This window comes from Ranitomeya variabilis, chromosome 2 (genome assembly GCF_051348905.1).
Source record: "Ranitomeya variabilis isolate aRanVar5 chromosome 2, aRanVar5.hap1, whole genome shotgun sequence".
NCBI lineage: Eukaryota > Metazoa > Chordata > Amphibia > Anura > Dendrobatidae > Ranitomeya > Ranitomeya variabilis.
The window spans coordinates 759,132,482-759,145,489 of NC_135233.1; positions in this window are offsets into that span (position 1 = coordinate 759,132,482).

Sequence of the window (13,008 nt, forward strand, 5' to 3'; positions counted from 1 at the left end):
TTTATGTAACTCCAAGGGGTGCTACCTGTTTATCTGGGGGTCTTGGGTACCATATATTAAATTGTATTTTACCTGCGATTTTATGTTATTAATTGATAATCTCTTGTATGAAATATTTTAACAAAAAATTATTCTATATGTATTGCCAATACAATTAATAAAGGCATATTATTAATCCTAATGCTGTGGTAATCTCTGGTGATTTCCTATCCTATGGTGGTTTGGTGGTTCAGTCCTTTCTATCAGTGGTTCACACTGAAGTTCTCACAAGTGCACCTTGACTATATAGGACATATCACGTTATTTTTCCTATTTTAGGTTGATTTATGGTCTATATAGGTGCTTGTTGTGTGTCTCTTAATTGAATATTGCTGTGTTTTGCACAGGTTTTTTCTTACCATCAGGATATGGATTTCAAGGCCAGAGAGATGTCATGGCAAGGACAGATCAATGCCGTATTTTCAAATGGCAATACGAATACTATGGTTACAGATGGTTTGCAATATGATGATTTTTTTAAGAATATTAAAAATTTAACCTATAAAAGAACTAGGGCATGGTGGAGTAGGGCCTTTTTGGAAAATTATATACAACACAAATTAATCCCTAGGGGACTTAGGATACAGGTAACACCTGCCTTCCCTGTCAATGATGAGGACTTCATAAGAAGCTGGGAAGAAGTATGTAATACTGCTTCAAAACAGCTAATGGAACTACTGGTGAAATATAACTCTCAAAATATAATCAGCATTGACAAATTGTTGGATGAAACATATGTGAAAGCAAAGAATTGTTTTACAAATGAGCAATTGTCATCTATTGATGGCTTACTTGAAAAACAAATGGATCAATGGATTAAGGATATCCAGATCACACAAAAGAGTAAATTAACAAGAGACCAGAGAGACTTTTCCAGTGGCCAAATCTATAGGTGGCGTAAACAACATCATGAGGGCAATACTCATGACCGAACAGACTCTACAACATCAAATACGGTCCAGGTGGATGTCTCTGGTGCCTCCTCATCCGCCTCTGTATCTACCCTAGCTTCAATGGCTTCTACGCCTAAACGTAAGCGGGAACCTCGGTACATACCTGCGAAACGGAACTACCGTCCAAATCCTGATAACAATCTAAAGGTGATTAATTTGAGTAATTATGTTCTAACAGAATTTGAAATAGATGTTCTTAAAAAGGGTCTCACTTTTTGCCCTACGGCACAATTTGATAAGTTTGAGGCCATTAAAGACCTACATTTATTTGCTAGGAAATTAATTTTTAAAAAACACTTCCATAATGAAGAACTGCTTAAATTGTTCCCAACAGAGGCGGAGCAGGAGACACTAGAGATTTTGGACGAACTGGCCCGTGAACACAACGAACCATTGGGAGGTAAGATTCCATCCTCCATCAGACCAAGGTCACGTAAGTTTCCCCCCTTGTCGGCCTGTCCCGTCATTGATACTTTTGTGAAAACAGTTAGCCGGGAGTTTTTGAAGATTCCCCGCTTTCCAAGTATTGAAAATTTAAATAATCAAGAAAAGATAGCCCTAAAAAATTTGAGACAACTTAATGATGTGGTTATTAAACCGGCCGACAAGGGGGGAAATATAGTCATTTGGCCAAGACAGATGTACGAATCCGAGGTTTTTCACCAATTGAAGGATAATACGTACTATAGGAAAATGACATTCAATCCCCTGGGAAAATTTAGAAATGAACTCTCGGTAATCCTAAAGGATGCTCTTGAAAAAGAAGTTATCTCGAAAGAACTATTTACAGCCCTTCAGGTGTCAGAACCAACGGTACCAACCTTTTACATATTACCCAAGGTTCACAAAAATCAAAAAATACCACCCGGCAGACCAATCATATCGGGATGCGGTAATTACCTGGAGAAAATTAATAAATTCATTGACTCGAAACTACAACCCCTGGTGGAGGATCTACCCTCATTTATCAAAGACACTAATGAATTCTTAAAAAAGATTGATGGCCTATATATTGGTAAGGATACATTTCTAGTATCCTGTGATGTAGAAAGCTTGTATACTAATATCCGCCACAGTGACGGCATTTGCGCAGCCGAATACTTCTTGAAATCCTCACTTATACCTATACATATGAGACAATTCATAATACAGATGCTAGAATTCTCGCTTTCAAAGAATTTTTTCTATTTTAAGGGGTCCCTCTACCTACAACTCCAGGGAACAGCAATGGGTGCATCATTTGCGCCATCTTATGCTAATCTATTCCTGGGGTTGTGGGAGAGGGACCTTTTTCATGTCACTACTGAGTTGGCGATGGACCGCATCCCGATCTGGGTGCGGTTCATCGACGACATATTTTTTGTCTGGCAAGGCACTGTGGACTCACTCCATACTTTCATGGAACAACTAAATCATAACAAGCTCAACATCAAGCTTACATACAAATGCGATATGGAATTTATGGAATTTATGGATGTAGGAATACATAGGGACGAAAGTGGTTGTTTGTATACAAACATCTTTCGTAAGTCCACAGCAGTAAATGCATTGTTACATGCTTCCTCATCACACCCTCCTCCCATGATTAATTCCATCCCAATAGGCCAATTCCTTCGCCTACTGAGGATATGTTCAAATGAGGTAGACTTTGAAGAACAAGCTAATGACATGAAACAGAGATTTCTTGAAAGAGGATATAGTAAACGGTCAGTTAAAAAGGGATATAACCGTGCGAAACATGTAACTCGACATCAGGCCCTATATGGCACGAAACCTCACAAATCAAATAAGGTAGTGAGGTACATCACACAGTATCATGGCCAAACAGAACTAATGAGGTCATATATTAACAAATCCTGGGCCATATTGAGAGCTGACCCTATTTTGTCACAGTATATCGGTGAAAGTTGTAACATCACATACCGCAGATCGAGAAACCTCAAAGATCAATTAGTGAGAAGCCACTACCAGTACAGGGCAGAAATTCCATCTTTTCTCACCAATATAAAGGCCGTACCTGGATGTAAACCTTGTGGCCAATGCGTGGCATGTAGTAATATTAATAGATCGAATACCTTTTGCAACTACAATGGTACCACCTTATATAAAATCAAAAAAACGATTAATTGTAATTCAAAAGCGGTTATTTATCACGCCACATGTCCGTGTTCCCTGGTATATATAGGGATGACAACAAGACAGCTTAAAGTACGTACCAGGGAACATGTTTTGGGAATTTTAGCAGCCAAAGAAACGGAGAACATTCAATCCTTAAAAACGATCCCAAAACATTTTAAATTACATCACGGATGTGATGCCTCCCTACTAAAAGTAACTGGCATAGACATGATACAAAAAAATGAGAGAGGTGGTGAGATCAGTTTGGCCTTGGCAAGAAAAGAAACAAAATGGATATGGACCTTGGATACTGTAACACCAAAAGGGCTAAATGAGAACCTTAGTTTTGCACCTTTTCTATAACCATTTCTATCTTTTGTACCCTGTAACCTTTTAACATTTTAAAGAATATTTTATAGATTTTAACATTTTAAAGAGATTTTATTCTTTAATATGTGCTGATATTACGATCCCCTATTAATTATTTTTAATTTTAATCCTAGCAGTATATACTTACTTTCGGTGAATTAATTATCTCTAATTTAATCTCAGCAGTATATACTTACTCGCGGAGGATTTGGACCATATGCCGGGTTCCTTTGATAGGATCTTGAATGATGTTTGCCTTCATCTGTATGGAAATTGAAGATAAAGAGAGACTAACTCCATGTACTACTGTTATGCCATATATCTGCTAAGGAGCATTTATTGTTGCTACAGTAATGATTGTGTAGAAAACAACATATGTGTATGTAGGTATATATATTTATGTTTTTTCATTTACAGTACTCAATTATTTATACATATAGTTTTTGCAGGAGCTTAATTTGGTAACGGCCATGTAGATAAGAACATGGATATATTGCCTTATATATATTCTTTACATAATTTTCCTTATTTTGGCAATGCTTAATGAATTAGTTTTGAATATTTCGTTACTGTATTTATCCAGCCCTTTTTAGTAATTTTTCTTTATTTCAAAAGCTTGCCACACACCTAATTTGTAGTTGGGGATTTTTATCCCCTTAGTGTTTTTTTCAGGCCCCGGCACAATCTGCCTCTAATAGCCATTATCGGCGGTTATTGAATGTAGCTAATGCATGTTTCACCCACGCTGCGGCCCTGTTGTGCGCGTGCGCGGTCTGCGTCTGTGTGTTCCGGAGTTCTGCGTCCTTGGTTGCCTGGTCACGCCGGGTACTCCGTTCCCGTGGTGACGAATCATGTGACGCGGAAACCGGAAGGCATCGGCCTCCTGACTGCGCATGCGCCGGCATTAACCGGACGGCAGTGCTCGGTGAAGAGACCTATAAAAACCTCTGTGGGATCAATATCTATCACCCCCTGACGAAGGAATAGATATCCGAAACGCGCGTCGGGCGCACGCAGGTCCTGGACCCAACCCTCATTACAGGTAGTCTATAACTTTTTTCGGTAGTGCTGTGTTGCCTTAGTTCTAACTGGTTGGCTTATGGGTGTTCAATTGATGATAATAGTGTCACCCAGCCACCAGAATATATAAATAGGCACATAGAATTATTATAAACCGTTAGTCTCTATGGTTAAATGATCCACTACCACGGCCGTTTGGCAAATATAGATGCTATAGGTATAATCAACCTGATATAAAATCATCCTGCACACCAGGGCACTTTACATATATCAGACCTACCTCGCTGTGATACCGTCACCTTATGCACTTAAACACTTTATAGATATACAAAAAAAAAAACGTTGCTATCACTTTATATGATAAATTTTTATAATTTTATATATATTTCTTACATTGATTAATTTCCACACCATCACGGTTGTTGAGTGAAGATTTGATGTAATTTGTTTGTGATTTTTTTCCACGGTATTTTAAATATTGGACACATATTTATTATTTTATTATTTTTTATCTTTAATAAATATATATAATTTTTGGGTGTATTTCCCTCTTTTTCCTCTCTTTTATGTGCAACACAGGGAGCAAAGGCATTTTTATGTAACTCCAAGGGGTGCTACCTGTTTATCTGGGGGTCTTGGGTACCATATATTAAATTGTATTTTACCTGCGATTTTATGTTATTAATTGATAATCTCTTGTATGAAATATTTTAACAAAAAATTATTCTATATGTATTGCCAATACAATTAATAAAGGCATATTATTAATCCTAATGCTGTGGTAATCTCTGGTGATTTCCTATCCTATGGTGGTTTGGTGGTTCAGTCCTTTCTATCAGTGGTTCACACTGAAGTTCTCACAAGTGCACCTTGACTATATAGGACATATCACGTTATTTTTCCTATTTTAGGTTGATTTATGGTCTATATAGGTGCTTGTTGTGTGTCTCTTAATTGAATATTGCTGTGTTTTGCACAGGTTTTTTCTTACCATCAGGATATGGATTTCAAGGCCAGAGAGATGTCATGGCAAGGACAGATCAATGCCGTATTTTCAAATGGCAATACGAATACTATGGTTACAGATGGTTTGCAATATGATGATTTTTTTAAGAATATTAAAAATTTAACCTATAAAAGAACTAGGGCATGGTGGAGTAGGGCCTTTTTGGAAAATTATATACAACACAAATTAATCCCTAGGGGACTTAGGATACAGGTAACACCTGCCTTCCCTGTCAATGATGAGGACTTCATAAGAAGCTGGGAAGAAGTATGTAATACTGCTTCAAAACAGCTAATGGAACTACTGGTGAAATATAACTCTCAAAATATAATCAGCATTGACAAATTGTTGGATGAAACATATGTGAAAGCAAAGAATTGTTTTACAAATGAGCAATTGTCATCTATTGATGGCTTACTTGAAAAACAAATGGATCAATGGATTAAGGATATCCAGATCACACAAAAGAGTAAATTAACAAGAGACCAGAGAGACTTTTCCAGTGGCCAAATCTATAGGTGGCGTAAACAACATCATGAGGGCAATACTCATGACCGAACAGACTCTACAACATCAAATACGGTCCAGGTGGATGTCTCTGGTGCCTCCTCATCCGCCTCTGTATCTACCCTAGCTTCAATGGCTTCTACGCCTAAACGTAAGCGGGAACCTCGGTACATACCTGCGAAACGGAACTACCGTCCAAATCCTGATAACAATCTAAAGGTGATTAATTTGAGTAATTATGTTCTAACAGAATTTGAAATAGATGTTCTTAAAAAGGGTCTCACTTTTTGCCCTACGGCACAATTTGATAAGTTTGAGGCCATTAAAGACCTACATTTATTTGCTAGGAAATTAATTTTTAAAAAACACTTCCATAATGAAGAACTGCTTAAATTGTTCCCAACAGAGGCGGAGCAGGAGACACTAGAGATTTTGGACGAACTGGCCCGTGAACACAACGAACCATTGGGAGGTAAGATTCCATCCTCCATCAGACCAAGGTCACGTAAGTTTCCCCCCTTGTCGGCCTGTCCCGTCATTGATACTTTTGTGAAAACAGTTAGCCGGGAGTTTTTGAAGATTCCCCGCTTTCCAAGTATTGAAAATTTAAATAATCAAGAAAAGATAGCCCTAAAAAATTTGAGACAACTTAATGATGTGGTTATTAAACCGGCCGACAAGGGGGGAAATATAGTCATTTGGCCAAGACAGATGTACGAATCCGAGGTTTTTCACCAATTGAAGGATAATACGTACTATAGGAAAATGACATTCAATCCCCTGGGAAAATTTAGAAATGAACTCTCGGTAATCCTAAAGGATGCTCTTGAAAAAGAAGTTCTCGAAAGAACTATTTACAGCCCTTCAGGTGTCAGAACCAACGGTACCAACCTTTTACATATTACCCAAGGTTCACAAAAATCAAAAAATACCACCCGGCAGACCAATCATATCGGGATGCGGTAATTACCTGGAGAAAATTAATAAATTCATTGACTCGAAACTACAACCCCTGGTGGAGGATCTACCCTCATTTATCAAAGACACTAATGAATTCTTAAAAAAGATTGATGGCCTATATATTGGTAAGGATACATTTCTAGTATCCTGTGATGTAGAAAGCTTGTATACTAATATCCGCCACAGTGACGGCATTTGCGCAGCCGAATACTTCTTGAAATCCTCACTTATACCTATACATATGAGACAATTCATAATACAGATGCTAGAATTCTCGCTTTCAAAGAATTTTTTCTATTTTAAGGGGTCCCTCTACCTACAACTCCAGGGAACAGCAATGGGTGCATCATTTGCGCCATCTTATGCTAATCTATTCCTGGGGTTGTGGGAGAGGGACCTTTTTCATGTCACTACTGAGTTGGCGATGGACCGCATCCCGATCTGGGTGCGGTTCATCGACGACATATTTTTTGTCTGGCAAGGCACTGTGGACTCACTCCATACTTTCATGGAACAACTAAATCATAACAAGCTCAACATCAAGCTTACATACAAATGCGATATGGAATTTATGGAATTTATGGATGTAGGAATACATAGGGACGAAAGTGGTTGTTTGTATACAAACATCTTTCGTAAGTCCACAGCAGTAAATGCATTGTTACATGCTTCCTCATCACACCCTCCTCCCATGATTAATTCCATCCCAATAGGCCAATTCCTTCGCCTACTGAGGATATGTTCAAATGAGGTAGACTTTGAAGAACAAGCTAATGACATGAAACAGAGATTTCTTGAAAGAGGATATAGTAAACGGTCAGTTAAAAAGGGATATAACCGTGCGAAACATGTAACTCGACATCAGGCCCTATATGGCACGAAACCTCACAAATCAAATAAGGTAGTGAGGTACATCACACAGTATCATGGCCAAACAGAACTAATGAGGTCATATATTAACAAATCCTGGGCCATATTGAGAGCTGACCCTATTTTGTCACAGTATATCGGTGAAAGTTGTAACATCACATACCGCAGATCGAGAAACCTCAAAGATCAATTAGTGAGAAGCCACTACCAGTACAGGGCAGAAATTCCATCTTTTCTCACCAATATAAAGGCCGTACCTGGATGTAAACCTTGTGGCCAATGCGTGGCATGTAGTAATATTAATAGATCGAATACCTTTTGCAACTACAATGGTACCACCTTATATAAAATCAAAAAAACGATTAATTGTAATTCAAAAGCGGTTATTTATCACGCCACATGTCCGTGTTCCCTGGTATATATAGGGATGACAACAAGACAGCTTAAAGTACGTACCAGGGAACATGTTTTGGGAATTTTAGCAGCCAAAGAAACGGAGAACATTCAATCCTTAAAAACGATCCCAAAACATTTTAAATTACATCACGGATGTGATGCCTCCCTACTAAAAGTAACTGGCATAGACATGATACAAAAAAATGAGAGAGGTGGTGAGATCAGTTTGGCCTTGGCAAGAAAAGAAACAAAATGGATATGGACCTTGGATACTGTAACACCAAAAGGGCTAAATGAGAACCTTAGTTTTGCACCTTTTCTATAACCATTTCTATCTTTTGTACCCTGTAACCTTTTAACATTTTAAAGAATATTTTATAGATTTTAACATTTTAAAGAGATTTTATTCTTTAATATGTGCTGATATTACGATCCCCTATTAATTATTTTTAATTTTAATCCTAGCAGTATATACTTACTTTCGGTGAATTAATTATCTCTAATTTAATCTCAGCAGTATATACTTACTCGCGGAGGATTTGGACCATATGCCGGGTTCCTTTGATAGGATCTTGAATGATGTTTGCCTTCATCTGTATGGAAATTGAAGATAAAGAGAGACTAACTCCATGTACTACTGTTATGTCATATATCTGCTAAGGAGCATTTATTGTTGCTACAGTAATGATTGTGTAGAAAACAACATATGTGTATGTAGGTATATATATTTATGTTTTTTCATTTACAGTACTCAATTATTTATACATATAGTTTTTGCAGGAGCTTAATTTGGTAACGGCCATGTAGATAAGAACATGGATATATTGCCTTATATATATTCTTTACATAATTTTCCTTATTTTGGCAATGCTTAATGAATTAGTTTTGAATATTTCGTTACTGTATTTATCCAGCCCTTTTTAGTAATTTTTCTTTATTTCAAAAGCTTGCCACACACCTAATTTGTAGTTGGGGATTTTTATCCCCTTAGTGTTTTTTTCAGGCCCCGGCACAATCTGCCTCTAATAGCCATTATCGGCGGTTATTGAATGTAGCTAATGCATGTTTCACCCACGCTGCGGCCCTGTTGTGCGCGTGCGCGGTCTGCGTCTGTGTGTTCCGGAGTTCTGCGTCCTTGGTTGACTGGTCACGCCGGGTACTCCGTTCCCGTGGTGACGAATCATGTGACGCGGAAACCGGAAGGCATCGGCCTCCTGACTGCGCATGCGCCGGCATTAACCGGACGGCAGTGCTCGGTGAAGAGACCTATAAAAACCTCTGTGGGATCAATATCTATCACCCCCTGACGAAGGAATAGATATCCGAAACGCGCGTCGGGCGCACGCAGGTCCTGGACCCAACCCTCATTACAGGTAGTCTATAACTTTTTTCGGTAGTGCTGTGTTGCCTTAGTTCTAACTGGTTGGCTTATGGGTGTTCAATTGATGATAATAGTGTCACCCAGCCACCAGAATATATAAATAGGCACATAGAATTATTATAAACCGTTAGTCTCTATGGTTAAATAATCCACTACCACGGCCGTTTGGCAAATATAGATGCTATAGGTATAATCAACCTGATATAAAATCATCCTGCACACCAGGGCACTTTACATATATCAGACCTACCTCGCTGTGATACCGTCACCTTATGCACTTAAACACTTTATAGATATAAAAAGCGCCCCCCGAGGAAGCAATATATGCGAAACGCGCGTCGGGGCTCCTCTTTCCGCATACCCTCACTGGGTGGGACTCTACGTGTACCTACAACTCCTTTGCTTATTGTAAGTATATATGGCTGGACTCATATGTGTTTATAGGAATCCCCTTTCACTCTGGTATATTTGCACACTTGTGCTATAATAATACCGCAATATAGGATTCCTCTGCCACACCGTATTTTATATGCAGCACCTTAGTTTCCAGTCATGTGTATATACATACCTCTTTCTCCCCTGGTACCTGCCTTGTATATATGAGTTAGCATCATGTTGACTTATTTCGGATGTGTGCCATTATAAAATGTTTCTTTAGTATCTATACATATTCACTAGTTATCATATGGCACATCTCCTGTTTATCCCCTATCACTGTATTACTTGGCAGGTTGTAGGTTGTATGCGGCACTAGTGTTGCCTTTCTCATTTTATTTAATTGTTAATTATCTTTTGTTATTCAGTGTATTTGTGCAGTTTTCTGCTATTTTTACGGTTCTCAATAAATCGTTATTTTTAGCTTGGTGTCCATCTTTTTTTTGGTATATTATCTAATTTGATGGCGGAGCATTCAATTTGAAGTGTCCTTTATATAGGTTGACCTCATTACAGGTAGTCTATAACTTTTTTCGGTAGTGCTGTGTTGCCTTAGTTCTAACTGGTTGGCTTATGGGTGTTCAATTGATGATAATAGTGTCACCCAGCCACCAGAATATATAAATAGGCACATAGAATTATTATAAACCGTTAGTCTCTATGGTTAAATAATCCACTACCACGGCCGTTTGGCAAATATAGATGCTATAGGTATAATCAACCTGATATAAAATCATCCTGCACACCAGGGCACTTTACATATATCAGACCTACCTCGCTGTGATACCGTCACCTTATGCACTTAAACACTTTATAGATATAAAAAAAAAAAACGTTGCTATCACTTTATATGATCAATTTTTATAATTTTATATATATTTCTTACATTGATTAATTTCCACACCATCACGGTTGTTGAGTGAAGATTTGATGTAATTTGTTTGTGATTTTTTTCCACGGTATTTTAAATATTGGACACATATTTATTATTTTATTATTTTTTATCTTTAATAAATATATATAATTTTTGGGTGTATTTCCCTCTTTTTCCTCTCTTTTATGTGCAACACAGCGAGCAAAGGCATTTTTATGTAACTCCAAGGGGTGCTACCTGTTTATCTGGGGGTCTTGGGTACCATATATTAAATTGTATTTTACCTGCGATTTTATGTTATTAATTGATAATCTCTTGTATGAAATATTTTAACAAAAAATTATTCTATATGTATTGCCAATACAATTAATAAAGGCATATTATTAATCCTAATGCTGTGGTAATCTCTGGTGATTTCCTATCCTATGGTGGTTTGGTGGTTCAGTCCTTTCTATCAGTGGTTCACACTGAAGTTCTCACAAGTGCACCTTGACTATATAGGACATATCACGTTATTTTTCCTATTTTAGGTTGATTTATGGTCTATATAGGTGCTTGTTGTGTGTCTCTTAATTGAGTATTGAGCATCATGTGTGGCCATTATACAGTATGCAACACTGTGTGGCCATTATACAGTATTGAGCATCATGTGTGGCCATTATACAGTATGGAGCAATGTGTGGCCATTATACAGTATGGAGCACTGTGTGTGGCCATTATACAGTATGGAGCACTGTGTGTGGCTATTATACAGTATGGAGCATCATGTGGGGTCATTATACAGTATGGAGCACTGTGTGGCCATATTTTTTTTGTTTATAATTATTGTATATAAAACAGTGTGATCAGTAGTGCTAAATGGGTGTGGTTGGGACGTGGATATGGGTGTGACTAATTATGAATAGGTGTTGTCAGAGGCGTGGCCTAAAATTTATCCCTCTTTTCCATCTTCAAAAGTTGGGAGGTATGCATTCAGGCGCAAAATCATCTTCATGCTGACAATGCCCCATCTCATGCTGCAAAGAATCCCTCTGAGTCATCGGCTGCTATGGGCATAAAAGGAGATAAACTCATGGTGTGGCCACCATCTTCCCCTGACCTGAACCCTATAGAGAACCTTTGGAGTATCATAAAGCAAAAGATCTATGAGGGTGGGAGGCAGTTCACACCAAAACAGCAGCTCTGGGAGGCGATTCTGACTTCATGCAAAGAAATACAAGCAGAAACTCTCCAAAAACTCACAAGTTCAATGGATGCAAGAATTGTGAAGGTGATAGCAGAGAAGTGTCCTATGTTAACATGTAACTTGGCCTGTTAGGATGTTTTGGCGTTAAATAGCTTTTTTGTTCAGTGAATGTGACCTCCTAATGCTGCAAACTCCACAAATGAGCATTTTCAGTTCTTTAAAACATGTAAAATGTTTAGAAATTCTACTGTGCCTAATAATTTGGAACAGTGCATTTTGAGTTTTTATTCATTTTGCAGATTATACTGTTATCATTGGGAGGTTTCTTCAATAAAATTCGATGTATACTCTAACGGGTGATTACTTTTATTAGACTGACTGTCATTTGCACTGACCGTCTAGGAAAATCCTAGAAAAATATAATTTGCATAATAATTTGGAACGTGGTGTATTTACTGCTGATGTATCAGACACTCATTGGATTACAAGACTAGGCAAAGACAGGCTACGTTCACATTTGCGTTGTCGGGCGCAGCGTTTTGCGATGCATGCGTTGTCATAAGATCCTACAGATCGGGAATTTCGGCACAGGGAAAACGCTACAAGTAGCGTCCCCTGCGCCCTGTCTTGTGCGTCTATATGACGCATGTGTCGTAAAACGCAGTACAACGCATACCGGGCATGTCCATGCGCCCCCCATGTTAAAGATAGGGGCGCATGAAGCATGCGCCGACCACGCTGTGCCCAACAACGCAAATGTGAACGTAGCCTATGTAAGAAAATAGGTAAAAAGCCAAGAGGGGGTGAATACTTCTGCAACCCACTGTATATGTGCCAAGAGCTGGAAGATACGCTCCAGATTTCCATCTATACGTCTTGCTGTATTGCAGAACT